The sequence below is a fragment of the Neovison vison genome, chromosome 13 (assembly GCF_020171115.1).
Source record: "Neovison vison isolate M4711 chromosome 13, ASM_NN_V1, whole genome shotgun sequence".
Lineage (NCBI taxonomy): Eukaryota > Metazoa > Chordata > Mammalia > Carnivora > Mustelidae > Neogale > Neogale vison.
Window position 1 is genome coordinate 53676240 of NC_058103.1, and position 20331 is coordinate 53696570.

The 20331-nt window shown below is 37.5% G+C and overlaps 1 non-coding gene across 1 annotated transcript; it reads left to right on the forward strand.

Moving 5' to 3' along the window:
* Positions 1-19702: 19702 nt before the first annotated feature.
* On the forward strand, positions 19703-19893 carry LOC122894775. Its single transcript, XR_006381841.1, has one exon. It is a non-coding gene; the product is annotated as a U2 spliceosomal RNA (small nuclear RNA).
* The last annotated feature ends 438 nt before the right edge of the window (positions 19894-20331 follow it).

Genomic DNA, 20331 nt, shown 5'->3' on the forward strand with positions numbered 1-20331 from the left:
GTGGGACTCGATCCCAGGACCCTGAGATCATGACCTGAGCTGAAGGCAGCGGCTTAACCCACTGAGCCACCCAGGCGCCCTCTTTCTTTCTTTCTTTCTTTTTTTTTTTTTAATGTGGTATATATGTACAATGGAATACCATGCAGCCATCAGAAACCCGCCCCCCTCCAAAATACCATTTGTGGATGGAACTAGAGGTTATTATGCTAAGCAATATAAATCAATCAGAGAAAGACAATTACTATATGATCTCTCTGATATGAGGAATTTGAGAGGCAGGGCAGGGGGTTGTGGAGGATAGGGTGGGATAAAATGAAACAAGATGGGACTGGGGAGGGAGACAAACCATAAGACTCTTTATCTCATGAAACAAACTGAGGGTTGCTGGGGGATGGGGGGGAGGGATAGGGTGGCTGGATTATGGACATTGGGGAGGGTCTGTGCTGTGAATTGTATAAGACTGATGATTCACAGATCTGTACCCCTGAAGCAAATAATACATTGTGTTAATAAAAAAAAATCATTTTTCTCCCTTCTGGTCATACACACAAATCTGTAAAGAACCCAGAAGAATGTTCATGCAAAGAGAGAAGATCATGTGAGCTGGTATGGAGTAAACTATCAGGGAGGTGGGGATAGTTTTTCAGAATCAATGAGGACATGAATGATAAATTAATCACTATAAATTAGCCCAGGCTAACAGACCAGGACTCAAATAAATCAAGCTGATGCCAGTCAGAGATTTAATAACATGTAAAAAATGGCTCACAATGATAGTTATACAGTATTCAGGCTCTTGCTTTTTACTGCTGTAAGATATAAAGATTTGGAAGTGCTAAGTAAAAGGGTTTTGTGTGAATTTTTGGAGTGGAAATTTCTGGACTAATTCATATGGTTTTTACTGAGATTCTGTCTGGAATATAATGATGCTTGCAGGTAGATACTGTTTCTCCTTATATTGATGGACACTGGTGAATCTGACAAGTGAGTCACTTATCTAGGTGCTCATCATAGTATGTGAATTGTCATTCCAGAAATCCTGGGAGCTCTGTAAGAGCCTTCTGTCCTTTAGTGTGGCAGGAGACTTTGGGGGGATTTAACTGAACCAAGCATGAAGGCTAAAGACAGGTATTTGATACTGAAATTAAAAGATAAATATTAAGGACAACGTTCTCCTTTATTAATCCTTACCATCATGTTCCCTGTGTTCCCAGGGAAACCAGACATAACTCACAGGATCAGAGCTCTCTTTTGTAAGATAATGGTGGAAGGAAAGTATCTGTAGACTGAAGAATGGAGCTATTAAGGTAGAATTGGAATGAGAGGCAGAAACAGTGCCCTTTTATTTTCTTCTATGTTTTGTTAGCAACAAGTTGTCAATAGGAGCCTTCAAGACATATTAGTCTGAGAAAGAACAAATTAGACAAAAAGGTCTACTGTTAGATATAAATTAAAAGCTTTTCCATGAATTACAAGGGTTCCTTGCAATACTTACAGGAGGGACTGCAGATTATTTTTTGAAACAGAAATTTGAAGTTGGGCATTTGTGTCTCCAATTCTCAGATCACTTATTATAACTTTTCTTTTTTAAGGTGTTAGAATAATGCTCTGAAGGATAGTGATAATGCAGATGCGTTCTAAGCCTCTTGGGACCAGGCAGAGTTTGGAGTGATTTAGGGGCAACCAGACAATGCTTCATTACCCAGGAAACTGACCCTTCTCCCATCTGCTGTAAATGAGATCTGAAAACTTTCTCCATCCTATTATCTTGTCAATTCCTAGCATCAGTTTCTAACAAGGGAGTTGAAATGCTATATAGCTTTGGCTGGGGGAAAAAAAAGTACTTAGGATTTAGTGGACTGTAACTTGGCTGCAAATCCAAATGGGTAATATTTAGCTTGTAATATGATTTTCTTCATGCATATTGCAATGTTTACATCTTGTAATGAAGCCCGTGCTTCATCATATCAGTGGTTCTCAAATGGAAAACGTTGGAGAACAGGGAGATGGACCATGAAAGGGTACCTCCTGCACACCTATGTATACACATTGACCCTTTTACAGAGTGAAAGTTGACTATAAGAAAGTTCATGGAATTTTCTTTCCTGAAAATTAACCTTATTTTCTCACTTGCATCCATTTGGTATACTGTGCTATCTCAAACCTTGTGCCATTAAACTCTTGTTTCTCCCAGTCACAAAATTCATTCATGCATTCAAAGAAACATTTTTTTTTTTCTTTTTTGGAAAAGTAAGTGAGCAGGTAGCATAGTTCTGTTTAGAAAGAAAAAGAAAAAGGATACATAAACATTTCTCTTAAATAGATTTGGTTAGACTTTTGGTTCCAGAGAACTCAGCCTGAATAAATATGGAGCCCGTTGTGGGGCTTTGTTTGGATTAGAGCTGCCAGTGATAGATGGAGTGGAACTAAAGTAGCTCTAGTTCTTAGCTTCTTTCTTCACCTTTCCCAGGGTCTCTCCCATGGCATTTTTGCAGTGCTCTGGGGCCTGAGCCATTCTTCCTCTACTGACTGCCTCTGCTTACTCAGAACTTTAGTTCCTTTCTATCTTTGGCTAGGATGGGGAATGTTGTAGTTACTCTTTCAACCTCCGCTCTCACTCTGCATTACTCCATCTTTTGTCTCTGCATTCTAGTTTCTGAGAGTAAGGCTCTTCTTGTCCTAGCTCACATTTGTATTCCATATTATCATGCTGTAAGCCATTGGCTATTAAATAGATGTTATGATAGATTACAAAAAGAGTCACAGTTCTTTTGTGATCGCAACCACAAGTGTCTGCAAGCACACACTTGCAATGTAATTTTGTAAGCTTTCCCATCAAGACATGGAATCTATTTGTTCTATCCTTGAATCTGGGCTGGCTCTATGACTTGCTTGGTCAGTAAAAGGAAGGAAAAAGTGATGTACAGTTACATGCTTGGTTCTTTGGAGGCCTTATGTCCTTTTTGTCTTGAAAATCTGATATGGGAATATGTCTTGGCAAGGCTGCTGGAGGTTGAGAGACCAGGTGGACAGAAATAAGCTATTTTAGACTAGCCAGCCTGCTGAAAGTTTACTGCAAATGCATGTGTGCACCTAACCAACATCAACTAAGCTGGTCCAGATCAGCCAGATCAGTCTATTTCAGCATAATTTGCTATCCTACTTAATCATGAGCTAAATAAATGCCTGTTGTTTTAAGCCACTGAGTTTTAGAATAGTTCACTGCACAGCAAAACATAGTTAATAAAGATGTACTCCTTTTGGTCTATATGGACAAGGCAGTTTAATTTACAAAGAATATAGGCTTTTGCTTATTCAACAAGTACTTATTGAATACCTGTAATGTGCCACATACTATACTAAGCAATAGAAATCAAAGATGATAAAAAATATACATAGGAAAAAATATACACTTAGTTGGGGAGACACATTAGTCACATAATCACCCCAAAGAATATTTATCTACAAGCTGAGGTAGGACTCATAAGCAAAGGTATACATTTTTTTAAAGATTTTATGTATTTATTTGACGGAAAGAGAGAGAGAGAGAGAGAGAGAGAGAGATCACAAGTAGGCAGAGAGGCAGGCAGAGGGAAAAGAAGAAGCAGGCTCCCTGCCGAGCAGAGAGCCCAATGCAGGGCTGGATCCCAGGACCCTGAGACCATGACCTGAGCTGAAAGCAGAGGCTTAACCCGCTGAGCCACCCAGGTACCCTAAAGGTATACATTTTTATGAGAGTAAAACAAAGACTTAGACTGGGTCTCAAATGCCTACTGAACAAATGGTGCTGGAGCTAAGATTAAAAAATGGGCAGTTAGTTAGGGGAAAGAGTAAGAAGAGCTTGTAGATGAAAGGAAGAACTTCCAGCATGTGCAGAGGTCTCATGATGGAAGCTAATATGGTTCATTTAAGAGGGGCGCCTGGGTGGCTCAGTGGGTTAAGCCGCTGCCTTTGGCTCAGGTCATGATCTCAGGGTCCTGGGATCGAGTCCCGCAGCGGGAGCTCTGCTCAGCAGAGAGCCTGCTTCCCTCTCTCTCTCTCTGCCTGCCTCTCCACCTACTTGTGATTTCTCTCTGTCAAATAAATAAATAAAAATCTTAAAAAAAAATAAAAATAAAATAAAGGCCTGAAAGAAGACCTTTGTTGGTGTGACTAGAAAATGCCTTGAGGGGGGGGGACTATGAGGAGATATAGGTGGAGAGAGGGTAGGGGCTTGCATACATGGGGCTTTGTAGTCTATGTTATGGATTTTGGAAACATGGAAAGCTAATTGAAATAACTGGAGGGAAAAGGGAAGTATGGGTGCATGATCAATTCTGTCTTTTGGAAAGATCACACTGTATGCAGTATGCTAGTCTCAGACTGGAACTGAGACAAACCTATTAGGGTTAGAGGCTGGAGGTCTTTGGGGACACTGGTCTTATATAATAGGATAATTAGTATAACATAACATAACATAACATAACATATCATAACATAACATAACTTGATATAACATATTGAGAGTTGGGCCCAGCAGCTGGATAGGAGTTGAAATAGGAACTCTGATGTCTCTTCACTTTTTAAGGACACCAGTTCTATTGGGCCCTGCCCTTATGATCTCATTTAGCCTTAATTATCTCCTAAAAGACCCTATCTCCAAATACAGTCAAACTCGTGGTTAGAGCTTCAACATACAAATTTTACAGGGACAGGGTTCACTTCATAACATTGGCTTACTGGGAATTTCCGGTTCTTTGACTCTTTTATTTTCTCTTATCCATCAAACCCTCAACACCTACCTTTTTTTTTTTTTCCCTTCCTCAGCCAGCTTTGAATCCACAGTTCTTCATTTTAGTAGTAGTCCCATGAATCTGTAATCTCCTTCATCCATTTGTCTCTTCATCATAACTGTCTGGCAAAATTCCAAGCTTAAGTAGACCTTACTCTCCATTTCTCCATATCTGTACTCAACAACCAAGCAGTTCTTGAAAAAGGCGCACAATGTCCAAATTCTATATCTCAGTTTTCAATTTCTCCTTTCCAGGTAGCACCATATCTTTTTCTTCCACATGTAGCCAGACTTCTTTAAAGAACTCTATACTCACAGTTTCTATTTCCTCATTCCATATATTAGCTCCGTAGGGCTGTTGTAACACAGTGCCACACACTTGATAGTTTAAAACAACAGAAATCCCTCATGGTTCTAAAAGCTAGGTATCCAAATTCAAGATGTCAAAATAGCTGTGGTCCCTCTGAATGCTCTGGAGAAGAATCCCTAGTTCTCTTCTTAGCACCTGGTGGTTTCCAGAAATCCTTGGTATTTTTTGGCTGGTAGGTGCACCTTTCTAATCTTCATTCCTGTGTTCACATGGTGTTTTCCTCTCTAATGTCTCTCTTTGTTCAAATTTTCTGCATAAGGACAAGTGCCATGTATTAGGATTTACCTAATCTAGTATGATTTCATCTTAAATTCACTGCATCTACAAAAAGACTATTTCCAAACCAGATCATATTAACAAGTTCCAAATGGACATGAATTAAAGAGGGAGGAGGCAGGCATTACTCAATCCCATACATTTCCCAGACTCCTAAGCCCCCTCCTATCTAGCTGCTGGGCTCAATTCTCAAAAAAATTTTATGCACACACACACACTCACCAAGGTCCCCCAAGCCTCTAAACCCAATAGGTTTGTCTCAGTTCTAGTCACATTTGTTCTTTTGGCCACATTGGAAGCAGTGGGGTGGAGTTTCTCAAGTCTCAGTCTTATAGACAAATCCTACAGTGGTCAAGCAGGAAACATAAATGAAGTAAATGACTTAAGTGAAAATATGTCAAACTAGAGAGCTCATGGTCCATCTAGAGGGCGATTGAACCCAGCTCCAGCCAGTTACTGCCATGCTAGAATGAGAACCCTGTATAGTCAGAGGGTTTGAATCCCCAAATCCAGCCAACCTCTTGCATAATTTGCATTCTAGAAATATGAGTAGTGAATGATAAGGATATAAGAACAAAAATTGAGGAGAGCAATTAAGATTGGAATATCTGGTCAGTTACTCATTTTTATCTTCTCTTATTCTTTTTTTTTCCAATTTATTTATTTTCAGAAAAACAGTATTCATTATTTTTTCACCACACCCAGTGCTCCATGCAAGCCGTGCCCTCTATAATACCCACCACCTGGTACCCCAACCTCCCACCCCCCCGCCACTTCAAACCCCTCAGACTGTTTTTCAGAGTCCATAGTCTCTCATGGTTCACCTCCCCTTCCAATTTACCCAAATTCCCTACTCCTCTCTAACGCCCCTTGTCCTCCATGCTATTTATTATGCTCCACAAATAAGTGAAACCATATGATAATTGACTCTCTCTGCTTGACTTATTTCACTCAGCATAATCTCTTCCAGTCCCGTCCATGTTGCTACAAAAGTTGGGTATTCATCCTTTCTGATGGAGGCATAATACTCCATAGTGTATATGGACCACATCTTCCTTATCCATTCATCCGTTGAAGGGCATCTTGGTTCTTTCCATAGTTTGGCGACTGTGGCCATATCAACTCAAAATGGATAAAAGACCTCAACGTGAGACAGGAATCCATCAGAATCTTAGAGGAGAACATAGGCAGTAATCTCTTTGATATCAGCCACAGCAACTTCTTTCAAGATACGTCTCCAAAGGCAAAGGAAACAAAAGCGAAAATAAACTTCTGGGACTTCATCAAAATCAAAAGCTTCTGCACAGCAAAGGAAACAGTCTTCTCTTATTCTTTAATGCCTCCACCTTTTTTTTGCTGTGTATTAAAAAAAATATAGATTATACAGAGTCAATAACAATAGCATAAAGATTAATAAAACATATCTAGGGGAATGTTAAAAATTTTTTTAGTTGACGTATCCTTCACATAATCTTTAAGGCTATGCCTAGAATGTAAACAATGAAACTGGAAAAGTCCCATGTTAGTCCAGTGGAAATAATAGCACAGGTAAAGAGTCCATAATATTTTTCTTAGGAAATGAGTTAATAAGTTAAAATCTATTGTGTATTAAGGAGAAGTGGGTTCATATCTTTATTTCGTGTCCAACAGGTCACAAAATTTGTGACCTCTGCATCTTTATCACCTAGCACAGCTGTCATGGAAATTTCTTAAAGCTTGTTTTTAGCCAACTGCGGTTTCTCTTTCAAGGTTGTATTAATTTCATAGTGTTTCATAGTTGGCACATCTTGATGTGAACCATAGATGCTATTTTGAATTCTCAATGCCTTTTATGATAAATTTAAATCAATTACTACTAATATGATGAGAAATTCAGAGTTTTCAACCACAGGCACAGTCTCAGAACTTCAACTTGACAGCAAATGTGATTGGAAAATAGATGAATTGAACCCAAGTTTTCTGACTCCTAAATCAGCTCTCTTTCCAGTGAAGTGTTCTACCTAATAGATGGTAATTTACTTTGACCCCTAGAAGTTCAGTGAATCAGAAATCATAACACGAGTACTTTACCTTGGATTCACATGCTTATGTGAAAAGGGAATGAGATGAGAAAGAGGGCTGAGTTAGTTATGGTAAATGTGGTGTAGTAGGGAGATAAGAATTTGGTAGGATTGAGAGGACTTGAGATTTTTACACCTTAACCCAAATTTATGTGTGGACCCATGTCCTTTTTTATTTTTATTTTTCCTCTTAAAATTTTTTTCTTTTTTATTTTGTTTCTGTCCTTTCCCCATTTCCTTCTTTTCTCTGTAGCCTACTATTTATAAAACCAAAGCACCTTTTGTTTATTGAGTTTAGTAAACTGTCTCCCTTGAATCATAATTAAATAGCAAATGCATGAGCATCTGTATTTCTTTCTTACAAAAGATAAACATAATTTTTTTTTTAAAGTATACAGTTTAGTGGTTTTTGTATATTCACAGAATTTGCAGCCATTACCACTACCTAACTCCAGAATATTTTCATCACCTTAAATAAAATACATCTGATATGATCCAGCAATTCTACTTCTGGGTATATACCCAAAAGAATTGAAATCAGGGTCTTGAAGAGGTATTTATGCATTCATGTTCACAGTAGCATTATTCACAATAGCCAAAGGTGGGAGCAGCCCAAGTGTCCATGAATACATGAATATATAAACTAAATTAGTATATACATACTATGGAATTATTTTCAGCCTTAAAAAGGAAATAAATTCTGACACCTGCTGCAACATGGATGAACCTTGAGAACATTATGCAAAGTGAAATAGGCCAGTTACAAGAGGACATGCTGGATGATTCCACTTATAGGAGGTACCTAGAATAGTTGAATTCATAAAGGCAGAAAGTAGAATGGTGGTTGCCAGGGGTGGGGGGGAGGGGGAAAAGATGAGTTAGTTTTTAATGGGTGGAAGAATTTCAATTTTTCAAGATGGAAAGAGTTTTGGAGATAGACAGTGGTGATGGTTGCACAACATTGTGAATGTATTTAATGCCACTGAGCTGTACTCTTAAAGATAGATTATTTATGTGGATTTTACCACAATTAAAAAAAAAAAACTTTGTATCTGTTAGCAGTCACTTTTCATTCTCCTCTCTCCCAGCCCCTGGCAATCACTAATTTATTTTCTGTCTCTACAGATTTACTTATTCTGTATATTTAATATAAATGGAGTCATATAATATATAGCCTTGTGTTTTGCTGCTTTCAGTGAAAATTATATTTTAATATTCAGCCATGTAGTATAAATCAATATTTCATTCTGTTTTTTAAACTTAAATTCAAGTTAACATGTAGTGTCATGTTGTTTCACCAGTAGAATTTAGTAATTCATCACTTCCATGTAAAACTTAGTGCTCATCACAAGTGCTGTCCTTAATGCTCATCACCTATTTAGCCCATTCTCTGCCCACTTCTCCTCCAGCAACCTTAGTTTGTTCTCTATAGTTAAAAGTAACTTAGAGTTTACCTACCTCTCTCTTTTTATCTTATTTTATTTTTCCTTCCCTTTCCTATGTTCATCTATTTGGTTTCTTAAATTTCACATATGAGAGGAATAATATGGTATTTGTCTTTCTCTGACTGATTTCTTTTGCTTAGTATAATACATTCTATTTCCATCGACATTGTGGCAAATGGCAAGATTTCATTCTTTCTGATGGCTGAGTAATATTCCTGTGTGTGTGTGTGTGTGTGTGTGTGTGATATATAGCACTTCTTCTTTATCCATTCATTGTTGATGGACATTTGGTCTCTTTCCATAATTTGGCTATTGCTGATAATACTGCTATAGACATTGGGGTGCACGTACCCCTTCGAATCATCATTTTTATATCCTCTAGATAAATACCCAGTAGGACAATTGACGGTGGTAGGGTAGTTCTCTTTTTTTTTTTTTAAGATTTTATTTATTTATTTGACAGAGAGAGATTACAAGTAGGCAGAGATGCAGGCAGAGAGAGAGAGAGAGGAGGAAGCAGGCTCCCTGCAGAGCAGAGAGCCCGATGCGGGACTCGATCCCAGGACCCTGAGATCATGACCTGAGCCGAAGGCAGCAGCTTAACCCACTGAGCCACCCAGGCGCCCGGGTAGTTCTATTTTTAATGTTTTGAGGAATCTCCATATTTTTTCCCAGAGTGTCTGCACCAGTTTTCATTCTGACCAACAGGGCAAAATGTTCCCCTTTCTCTGTATCCTTGCCAACACCTGTTGTTTCCTGAGTCCTGAGTTGTTAATTTTAGCCATTCTGACAGGTGTGAGATGGTGTGAATTTGTATCTGCATTGTGGTTTTGATTTGTATTTCCCTGATGATGAGTGATGTTGAGCATTTTTTCATGTATCTGTTAGCCATCTATATGTCTTGTTTGGAGAAATGTCAGTTCATGTTTTCTGCCCATTCTTAATTGGATTATTTATTTTTTGGGGTGTTGATTTTGATGAGTTCTTCATGGGTTCTGGATACTATCCCTTTTTCTGATATATCATTTGCAAATATCTTGTCCCATTCTGTCAGTTGACTTTTAGTTTTGATTGTTTCCTTTGCTGTGCAGAAGTTTTTTATTTTGCTGTAGTTCCAATAGTTCATTTTTGCTTCTGTTTTCCTTGCCTCAGAAACAAGGTTAGTAAGAAGTTTCTGCAGCTGAGGTCAAAGAAAATGCTGCTGGTGTTCTCCTCTAAGATTTTGATGATTTCCTGTCTTATATTTAGGTCTTTCACCCATTCTGAATTTGTTTTTGTGTATGCTGTAAGAAAGTGGTGCAGTTTCATTCTTTTACATGTCACTGTCCAGTTTTCCCAACACCATATGTTGAAGAGATGTTTTTCCTTGGATATTCTTTCCTTTGTCAAAGATTAGTTGACCAAGATTAGTTGACCATATACTTATGGGTCCATATTTGAGTTATCTATTCTATTCCACTGATTTATGTGTCTGTTTTTGTGCCAGTACCATACAATGTTGATGATTACATCTTTGTAATAGAGCTTGAAGTCTGGGATTGTAATGCCTCCCACTTTGTTTTTCTTTTTGAACTTTACTTTGGCTCTTTGGGTTCTTTACTGGTTCCCTACAAATTTTAGGATTAGTTGTTTTAGTTCTGTGAAGAAAGCTGTTGTTATTTTGATCGGGATTGCATTGAATGTGTAGATTGTTTTGGGCAGTATAGACATTTTAACAATGTTTGTTCTTCCAATCCATGAGCATGGAATGTTTTTCCATTTCTTTGTGTCTTCAATTTTATTTCATAAGTGTCTCATAGTTTTCAGCATACAGATCCTTTACATTTTATTTAGGTTTATTCCTATGTATCTTATTTTTTTTGTACAATTACAAATGGGATTGATTCCTTAGTTTCTCTTTCTTCCATCTCATTGTTAATGTATAGAAATGCAGTTGATTTCTGTGCACTGATTTTATATCCTGCCACATTGCTGAATTCCTGTATGACTTCTAGCAATTTTTTGGTGGAGTCTTGTGGGTTTTGTACATATAGTTTGTGAAAAGTAAAAGTTTGACTTCTTCCTTGCTGATTTGGATGCCTTTTATTATTTATTGTCTGTTTGCTAATTCTAGGACTTCTGGTACTCTGTAAAATAGTAATGGTGATGATGGACATCCTGGTTGTGTTCCTGACCTTAGGGAAAAAGTTTTTCCTCATTGAGGATAGTATTAGCTGTGGGTCTTTCACATATGGCCTCTATGATGTTGAGATATGTTCCTTCTATCCCTACTTTCCTGAGGGTTTTAATCAAGAAAGCATGATGTATTTTGTCAAATAAGTCCAGTCTTACAGGACTGTTTTTTAAAAATCTATTCTAATAACCATTTTAAAAAATCCATTATAATAACCTATGTCTTTTGATTAGAGCATTTAAAGATTTATTTATTTATTTATTTATTTATTCATTCATTCATTCATTTTTCATTCATTCATTCATTTATTCATATATTTATTTATTTATTCATTCATTCATTCCTTTATTTATTTATTTATTTATTTGACAGACAGAGATCACAAGTAGGCAGAGAGTCAGGCAGAGAGAGAGGGAAGCAGGCTCCCCGCCAAGCAGAGAGCCTGATGCAGGGCTCGATCCCAGGACCCTGGGATCATGACCTGAGCCAAAAGCAAAGGCTTTAACCCACTGAGCCACCCAGGTGCCCCTAATTAGAGCATTTAGTCCATCTATATTCGCAGTTAATTATTGATAGATCTGAATTTAGTGCCATCCTATTACCTGTAAAGTTGCTGTTCCTATAGATTGTCATTGTTCCTTTCTAGTCTTCATTGTTTTTTTCTCTCTTTCCCACTCAAAGTGTCCCCTTTGATATTTCTTACAGTTAGCAAAAGCAAATTCTTTTTGCTTTTGCTTCTCTTGGATACTCTTTTTATCTCTCCTTCTATACTGAATGACAGCCTTGCTGGATATAGTATTCTTGGCTGCATGTTTTTGTCATTTAGCACCATAAATATATCATGCTGCTCCCTTCTGGCCTGCACACAGGTCTTCTGCTAATTTTATGTGTCTAACCTTCTAGGTTAGTGTCTGAAGACAGGTCTCTGGTAATATTATGTGTCTAACCTTGTAGGTTAAGGATCTTTTGTCCCTAACTGCTTTCAGAGTTCTCTCTTTCTCTTTGTATTTGGCAAGTTTCACTATGATATTGATCTATATGTCCATCCTTATGCCAGTGGCACACTTTCTTGGCTACTCTAGTTTTTAGTAAGTTTTGAAATCATGAAGTGTGACTGCTCCAACTTTGTTCCTTTTTTAAAAAGATTGTTTACTTTTGTATGTCCACATTTTTTTGGGATTAGCTTGCCAGTTTCTGCGTGTAAGCCAGTATAGACTTTGATAGCAATCACATTGAATCTATAGATGAGTTTGGGGAGTTTTGCTATTTTAATAATTTGCTTCTCCTGAGCCATGAACATGGACTATCTTTCAATCTGTTTCAGTGTACAGGTCTTGTACTTTGTTGGTTAAATTTACTACTAAGAATTTTGTTTCTTTTAATGTTATTTAGAATGAACTTTTTTTTCTTAATTTCATTTTCAGACCATTCACTGGCAATGTTTAAAGACACAGTTGAGGGGCACCTGGGTGGCTCAGTGGGTTAAGGCCTCTGCCTTCAGCTCAGGTCATGATCCCAGGGTTATGGGATCAAGCCCCGCATCAGGCTCCCTGCTCAGGCAGGGATCCTGCTTCCCCCTCTCTCTCTGCCTGCCTCTCTGCCTACTTGTGATCTCTGTTTGTCAAATAAATAAATGAAATCTTAAAAAAAAAAAAAAAGACACAGTTGACTTTTTGTTTCTCTTGTATCCTGTGACCTTGATGAATTCATTTATTAGCTTTAGTATTTTTTTGGTGGATTCATTAAGATTTTCTCTATATAAGATAGTATTGTTTTTGAAAGAAAAGTTACACTTCTCTTTTCCAGTCTGGATGGCTTTTTCCTCTTCAGGTTTTTATTTAAATTCCAGTTAGTTAACACAAAGTGTAGTATTAGTTTCAGGTATAGAATTCAGTGATTCATCACTTACATACAACACCCAACACTCTTCACAAGAGCCCTCCTTAATACCTATCATCTATTTTACCCATCCCTCACACATCTCCCCACTGGTAATCCTCAGTTTGTTCTCTATAGTTAAGAGTCTGTTTCTTGGTTTGTCTGCCTGCCCACCCCGCACTGGCTTTTCATCTGTTTTGTTTCTTAAATTTCAGAGATGAGTAAAATCATATGGCATTTGTCTTTCCCTAACTTATTGTACTTAGCATAATACTCTCTAGCTCCATCTATGTGAGTGCAAATGGCGGGATTTCATTTTCTTTTATGGATGAGTAGTATTCCATTATATACATATATATGTATATATATATAAAATACACATATATATGGTGTATAATATTAATATATATGTAAAATATATATAATATCCATAATGTGTGTGTGTATGTATCACCACATCTTTTTTATCTATTCATCGTTGATGAACATGGGCTCTTTCCATAATTAGCTGTTGTTGATAGTGCTGCCATAAGCATTAGGGTGTATGTATCCCCTTGAATCAGTATTTTTGTTTATTTTGGGTAAATACCTACTAGTGCAATTGCTAGGTGGTAGGGTAATGTTTTAATGTTATTTAGAATGAATAGAACTGTTTTGAACTTTTTGAGGAACCTCCATACTATTTTTCAGAGTAGCTGCACAAGCTAGATGTTTTTTATTTCTTTTATGTACCTAACTGCCCTGGCTTGAACTTCCAGTATATTGTTGAATAGAAGTGGAAAAAGTAGATGTAGCCTTTGCTCAATGAAGAAATGTGAACCTAATGGTGAGGAAGTATATAATATGAATAGCATTAGGAAGTATAGTGCAAAGGTTAAGAAAAAGTACTTTGCAATTAGAAAGTCCTAGATTCAAATCTCAGTTATTTCATTTATATTCTTTGTAACTTTGGAAAACACAATTAATCTCTATCAACCTTAGTTATTGAGTGTATAATAAGGGAATTGTAAATCTAATTCATAGTTTTGTTATAAGGGTTAAGTAAATGATTGCATATGAAGAATTGAACCAAATGCCTAATGTTAGCACTAGCAACATTAGATAAACTACAACTCATCATACAACTCTATAACTTCTTAAAACAATTGGGATATTACTAACCATATATTTTTATATTTTCCCATATTATCTTTTTTTCAACCCTGTCCTGGGGAATTCTGATTACTTATTTAGATCATTATTAATATTCTTTTTATGGTCACTTATCCTTCTCCCTGCTGTAGAAATAAATGAATTAAATAGTAAACTGACTAATGTTGGCAATATTGTATATCTACTTAATTTTCCCATTGCTTTAGAAAAGTGAGGTTGTTAAATATAGAATACCGAACTGTTGGCACTTTTCACATTGCAGGGATTGTGTCTTAAAAAGAGCTAAAGAAGATTATTTAATACTTTATTTATATTTTACATGATCTTCCTAGACAGTTTTATTCAGCAACATGATTGAAAGTGCTAGTTATTTGCCAAGAGCTCAACAATTTTCATTCCTAACCTATAGTCTCCATTCTCCTGGTCCTTCACCTCTTTCTTCTGAACTTACAATTTCCTCAGGAATACCCTGTTATTTTCTCAACTAATGTACATTCCTTCTCTCCTCAAATGTACTTCTTTTCCGGTATTGGTTATGGCATGCTCATCTCAGAGGCAGTTAATTCATATGTCCATTTAAGTAAAAAATACTTGGTATCATTCTCTCCGTTATTATCTGTGCCCACTTACTTACTAACTCACTATTACTTTACTTTGAAGACTTAACTTTATGCTTTATTTGTCCCTACTTCTCCTCCCTACTTTTTTACCAACAGCTGCTGTTTTTATGCAAGCCTTTGCTGGGGCTAATTCAATAATCTTCTTCTTTTTTTAAAAAAATTAATTAATTTATTTTTAAAATAAACATATAACCTATTTTTATACCCAGGGGTACAGGACTGTGAATCGCCAGGTTTACACACTTCACGGCACTTATCATAGCACATATCCTCCCCAATGTCCATATCCCCACCACCCTCTCCCGTCCCCCCTCCACCCAGCAACCCTCAGTCTGTTTTTTGAGATTGATTCTTGTATGGTTTGTCTCCCTCCCAATCCCATCTTCTTTCATTTTTTTTCTTTTCCTACTCCCCAAGCCCCCCACATTGCATCTCCACTTCCTCATATCAGGCAGATCATATGATAGTTGTCTTTCTCCGATTGACTTATTTCGCTTAGCATAATACCCTCTAGTTCCATCCACGTCGTCGCAAATGACAAGATTTCATTTCTTTTGATGGCTGCATAGTATTCCATTGTGTATATATACCACCTCTTCTTTATCCATTCATCTGTTGATGGACTTCTAGATTCTTTCCATAGTTTGGCTATTGTGGTCATTGCTGCTATAAACATTTGGGTACACGTGCCCCTTCGGAGCACCACGTTTGTATCTTTAGGATATATACCCAGTACAGCAATCGCTGGGTCATAGGATAACTCTATTTTAAGTTTTTTGAGGAACCTCCTCATGGACGGGACTCATGGACGGGACTCATGGGCGGGACTGGAAGAGATTATGCTGAGTGAAATAAGTCAAGCAGAGAGAGTCAATTATCATATGGTTTCACTTATTTGTGGAGCATAACAAATAGCATGGAGGACAAGGGACATTAGAGAGGATAAGGGAATTTGGGTAAATTGGAAGGGGAGGTGAACCATGAGAGACTATGGACTCTGAAAAACAGTCTGAGGGGTTTGAAGTGGCGGGGGGGTGGGAGGCTGGGGTACCAGGTGGTGGGTATTATAGAGGGCACGGCTTGCATGGAGCACTGGGTGTGGTGAAAAAATAATGAATAATGATTTTCTGAAAATAAATAAATTGAAAAAAAAAACCAAAACCACAATGAGATACCACCTCACACCAGTCAGAATGGCTAAAATTAACAAGTCAAGAAATGACAGATGCTGGCAAGGATGCGGAGAGAGGGGAACCCTCCTGCACTCTTGGTGGGAATGCAAGCTGGTGCAACCACTCTGAAAAATAGTGTGGAGGTTCCTCAAAAAACTAATTCAATAATCTTCTAATCAGTTTCTCTATCTGGAGTTTCTTCTTAGACAATCTGCATTGAGTTCTGCATACCAGTCACAATACTTATTTTTATTTTTCTAAAGCACATCTCTTATCATGTGGGTTCCCTGCTAGAAACTTCAGTGGCTTCCTATCTCCTGGATAAAGCCTAAATCTTCTCCCAACTCCTTAGTACAGTATAGAAGGCCATACAAAATCTCTGCCAGAACTGCTATTCTAACTTTTTTTTCCTGCCACTTTCTTGTACAGTCTTACCTTTGCCATCACTTTTGAAGGAACAGGGATGCAATGTTGGATAACTTGTCATGTGTTTCATTTTGAATTCTTATTCTCAGACCAGGACATAATTTTTCATGCCTCTCTATGTAATACATTAGTTCTTCTACTTGGAGTCATTCTTCTTTTGTGTGTAGATATATTTCTGACTCTATGCTTCTAATACTTCTGATTCTATTCATATCTCTTATATAGCTCATCGGAATAACTTACTAGTTTTTTGTTTTTTTTTTTAACCAGCCTGTGTTACCCCTAGATTGTGAGTGCTCTCAGAACCAGGAGTTGGCCTTTTTCTTTCCTTAGACACAACAGGGTGGTGCCTGGGACATTGGCATTTAAATAAATATGCGTTGAAGAATGAATAAATGAATGAACTTAAGACACTGGGGGCATCTAGCAGTTTATATTCTGCTGATACATTGTGATAATACTTTATATGGTTTTAAGTGAAATGTGACTGAGGGATTTTTTAGGCTTCAGTAGACTGTTACATGTATTCTTGTGATATTTGACATGTTAATCTTATGGAAATGGATTAATTACAAATGCTATTTCAAAGGGCTTAATTTCTTATCATAAGGTCATTGCTAAAGGATAAAGTTGATGAGGTTGTGCTGAATGATAATGTGCAAGTCACACTTCTCTGGATGATCAAGCTGTGAATTATAGTAAAAAGAAAATTTGATGTTGTGGGTTTGAGACTCTGCTTACTGGTAGTAACAGCTCTGGTAGCATATGGATGCTATAGATTACAATTTCAAACATTTTATAATTTAAGATTGCTCATGTTGATCATTATTTTTTTTAAAAGCACACTTTTTAAAAAAGTTCTTTAAAAAAGAACTGAGGGAGAAGGGAAGGTTGTGTAAGAGTAGGGGACCCTCATTTCATCTGGTCCCTTGAATGCAGCTAGATATCTACCTAATCATTCTGAACACCAATGAATTAAACCTGAGATCTAAGAAAAGAATTGCTGCAATTCTATGAATAGAAAATCGACCACTGTTTGAAAGGTAGGAGGTGCAGAGAAGTGAATCTGGGGGATATATCAAAAGATAAATCTCAGAGGGAGGGAGCCTCTCATAGGTGACTACTAGGAAGTGATATAGCAACAGAGTGCAAAATCAGAACTTTTAGAAGTCTGCTCCTGTGAAGGACATCCCTCATAGGACCATCCCTAAGAAGTCCAGGTGGTGGATTGGGGCAGAATCCTAGATAGGACAGTGTGGTCTCAAGATTCCCCAGGGTCACAGAAGAATGGGGGTGCCTAAGTGCAGTGGAGTTCCTGAGCATTGGAACGGGGAAGCTGGCTACAATTAGCAAGCCTTGGAGTGGCCTCTCATCTAATTGTTGCCATAAACCATGAACTGTGGGACATCCGTGGCTAACTGTCCAAGCAGGGGCCCAGCATGCAGCAAAACCACTGTGAGATCCTGCTCCTTCCCTTGGGAGGAGTGGTGGAGGTGTGTCCATGATGGGGCAACCACTCCCCAATCAGAGGCCCAGAAAGCAGAGGGGCAGCAATGAGACCCTCCTTGCTGCCCTGGGAGGATTGGTATAGGTGTGCACTGCAGGAGTCTACAGAGTTTGGGCACACAGAAGTGATTGACTACTATTCCAGTAGGGTGCACTGAGGAGTGGGGGCCTTGATTTTTTAGCTCTGGGACTGGAGATTGGGGCACCACCATTTTTATTTTATTTTCATCCTCTGAAGCAGTTCAGAAAGTCTTCAGAGAACAAAAGCCACATGGAGCTTTTTTTTGTTCACATGTAAGCAACTTACACTGAGCCTGGCTCCCTGGCAAGGGGTGGTGCAACTCCTCCCAGGCAAAGACACTGAGAACCAGTGCAACAGTCCCTTCCCCGAGAAGGACAAGCAGGAATATGAGGCTAATATCAAATTTATGGATCATACAGACTGAAAAACCCCTGAGCTGGGGAAAATAATATATATAATTCTAGGTTTTTTCTTCATGAATTCTTTAGTCTTTCAGTTTAAATTTTTTTCTTTTTTCCATTTTTCAACTAGCTTCTTATCAACTCTTTTAAAGATTTTCATTTTTACATTTACATTTTATAGATATATTCTTCATTTTTGGCTTCCTTTCACTGTTTTCAATTTTATTTTTATATTTATATTAGTTTTTCTTTCTTTACAATTTTGGGATCAAGTGTTTCTAACGAACAGAACAAAATACACCCAGGACCAAATGTATCACCTTGTTCTGTCTACCTGTTTGATTATATTCTTTGTCTACCCCCTCGACTTTTTTTTTTTTTTTTTTGGTTTCTGATCTCTTCTGACTTGTTTAGTGTATATTTTGCTGGGGTCATGGCTGAAATTTTTATTTTTTATTTATTTTTTGTTTTTTTGTTCATCTATTTTTCTTTGGTCAAAATGACCAGAAGGAAAAATTCCCAGGAAAAAAGAGCAAGAGGTAATACTCACTTCCAGAGACTTAATAAACATGGATATTAGTAAAATGTCAGGGCTAGAATTCAGAACGATTATAAAGATAGTAGTTGGACTTGAATGAAGCATTCTTAGAAGACACTAGAGAATCCCTTTCTGGAGAAATAAAAGGACTAAGAACTAATCAGTTTGAATTGAAAAGCGTATTGCTGAGATGCAGTCAGCAATGGAGGCTTTTACTGCTGGAATAAATAAACAGAAGGAAGAATAAGTGGTATAGAAGATAAAATTATGGAGAATAAAAAAAACTGAGCAAAAGAGAGATAAACAATTATTGGACCATGAGGAGAGGATTCAAGAGATCAGCAATACTGTAAATGAAACAGTATTAGAACTATTGGGATCCCAGAGGGAGAGGAAAGAGACAGAGGGGCAGAAGATATATTTGACCAAATTATAGTTGAGAATTTCCCTAATCTGGGGAAGGAAATAAAAGTTCAGAAGACACAAAGAACCCCTCCTCAAAATTAATAAAAATAGATCAATACCCTGACATATAATAATGAAACTCTCAAATCTCAGGGATAAAGAGAAAATCCTAAAAGCATTTTGAGACAAGAGGTCCTTATCCTACAAGGGTAGGAATTTTAGACTGGTAGCAGACCACAGAGATTTGGCAGGCCAGAAAGGCCTGGTATGATATAGTAAGGGTACTAAATAAGAAAAACATGTAGCCAAGAATACTTTGTCCAGCAAGGCTGTCATTCAGATGGAAGGATAGATAGAGAGCTTCCAGAACAAACAGAAACTAAAATAATTTATGATGACTAAATCAGCCCTGAAAGAAATATTAAAGAGGATACTGTAAGTGAAAAGAGAACGCCAAAGTAACATAGACCAGAGAGAAACAGAAAAAGTAATTTTACAGTATTTTGGCTAAGATCAAGTGTAGTATCTGTTCTTATCAGTTTAATATCTGATACGTCCTCTATCCGAGGACAGTATATTAAATGGATTTTTGGAGCAGGGAGATGGAATAGGAGCTTGCTCGGTCCACTCCACGCATCGACCTGGTATTGCAGTACATCCAGGAACAGTGCACCTTCCCCACGAAAATGGTGAAAATAGAGAGGTGTTTAAAGTGGTTAAAAAAAAAAATGCAGAAACAGTGATTTTACAGATAATACAATGGCTGTATACTAAGTTCATATCTTTCAATAGTTACTCTTAATGTAAATGGGCTAATACCCCAATCAAAAGATACAGGGTATCAGATTGGATAAAAAGGCAAGACCCATCCATATGCTGTCTACAGGAGACTCATTTTAGATGCAAAGACACTTCCAGACTGAATGTGAAGGGTTGGAGAATAATTTATCATGCTAATAGACCTTGAAAGAAAGCTGGGGTAGCAAACCTTATATCAGACAAATTAGATTTTAAACCAAAGGCTGTAGAAAGGGAGGAAGATAGACATTATATCATACTTAAAGGGTCCATTCAACAAGAGGACCTGACAATTATAAATATTTATGCTCCTAACTT